We start from the raw sequence: 1715 nt of genomic DNA on the forward strand, positions 1-1715 counted from the left end.
GGGCGCTGCGGCTCTGACCCGGAGCCGGATCGCGGAGCGGGGAATGGGGAGGAAGGGGAAGGGGAAGTGACAGGCGGCGCCGCCGCCCCGCTCCGCCCCGCTGCCGGCTGCGGGAAGGAGATGGAGGGGAGAAGGGAACGGGAGGTGGGGAAGGGAAGGGAGGGAAACGACGGGAATGAAGAGGAAGGGGAAAAAGGAAAGAAAATAGAGAAAGAAAAGGAAATTGGGAAACTGGGACAGGACAGAAGAAAGGAAAGGGAGAAGGGGAAAGGAGAAAGGAGAGAAAATTGGGAAAGGAAAGGCACTAGAAAGATGACAGGAAAAATGAAGGTAAAAGGGTAGAGAAAGAAAGAAAAATCCAAGCTGCAAAAAATGGTATTTACAACATTTTTTTTAAGAGCAAATCTGCAGCAGAGCGCAGGGATCCAAGCAGCGTGAGGTGCTGACATGCTCAGAGCACCGTGTGCTCGGCACACAAACCCTGAGCTGAGCTGTGTGCGCCTGACACCTCGCAGTGCGGTGAGGGAATGCCGCCCTGCAGGCACCCGCACAGCTCTGCGCTGTGTCTCTGGGTTGCTCTGTTCCAAACGGAGCCACCCATCTCCTGGTACTCACTCTGGGTGGTGCTGGGCAGGGAATTTGGGTGCTCCCCAGGTATGGAAGGGAAGCCAGAGCAGAGTGTGGCTTTGGGTGAGTGGGGATGGGGAGCAGGAGGGTGATGGGTTTTCATCCTCACTCCCAAACTCTTGTTCCAAGTGCAATTTGGTGAAGGTTGCAAGCGCTCTGGCTGCAGAAACAGCTGCCCTCAATGGCGATGACAAGCTGTGTGCTCTGTGATCCCCTCTGGACAGCCTGGTTAAAGCCAGATATTGATTTATGTCGCAGAAACCATTCTTAGTTCACAACATCCAGCCCCTTGCCAGCAGTTCTGTGGTTGTACTGCAATAGAACACTGCTGCTGAATGAAGATTGCTATCCTGTGCTTCTCCAACAGCAAGCAATGCTCAGCTATTCAGCTGCTGTCACTGTATGCACAGCAGTATCAACAGCAAAAACAAAGATGAATCATTCCCACTTACGCCCTCAAGAAGAAGCTAGGCCAGGAGCTTTCACCCCTCTTCATCTTTCCCTTTCCCCCAGGCTCCATCTGGCCCTGGGACAGATTCTCCTGCCCTCAGCCCACTGGTACTTGGCCATGCCTTGGCAGGACTCACTCTTGTCCTTTCCCTCCCCTTCCACTGAGTTCCCAGTGTGTGTCTCATTGTTCATGTAAAACTGGAGACAGTGCTGCCCACCTTCCTGTGCCTTCCTTCCATTCCCTAAGATTGAGTTACCAGGACAACAGGACTGGTGGGAGGACAGCACGGACAGCACGAGTATAGAGCTCTGCAGGAGTAACCCCTCTGCACATCCCCACTGCAAAAGGTCTTCCAAATAGCAGCTGGACAGAAGTCTGTGACACAAGGGAGAACCAGCTCGGATCCAGTGCCAGACCATTTCTTCACACCCTGGGTACAGGAGCTCTCCGGCACTCTAATACAGCTATTTTTTGGAAAGTTTTGGGTGCAAAATTCAAACTCAAACTCAACAGGTCTGAGCTTTATCCAGCTCTTGAGGTCTTGCAGCGACCAGGATGGGCAGCCATGTCAGCCCTATCAAAGCTGCTCAGAATATTTCAAAGACAGAGCGGGTAATCAATCAGAAAAAGAAAAAAA

The 1715-nt window shown here is 52.6% G+C and overlaps 1 protein-coding gene across 2 annotated transcripts in view; it reads right to left on the reverse strand.

Moving 5' to 3' along the window:
* Nucleotides 1–1715, reverse strand: part of ARHGEF6 (Rac/Cdc42 guanine nucleotide exchange factor 6) — a 30509-nt gene that overhangs the window by 26112 nt on the left and 2682 nt on the right. The gene's annotated exons all lie outside the window — the stretch shown is intronic.

The sequence above is a fragment of the Meleagris gallopavo genome, chromosome 9 (genome assembly GCF_000146605.3).
Source record: "Meleagris gallopavo isolate NT-WF06-2002-E0010 breed Aviagen turkey brand Nicholas breeding stock chromosome 9, Turkey_5.1, whole genome shotgun sequence".
Lineage (NCBI taxonomy): Eukaryota > Metazoa > Chordata > Aves > Galliformes > Phasianidae > Meleagris > Meleagris gallopavo.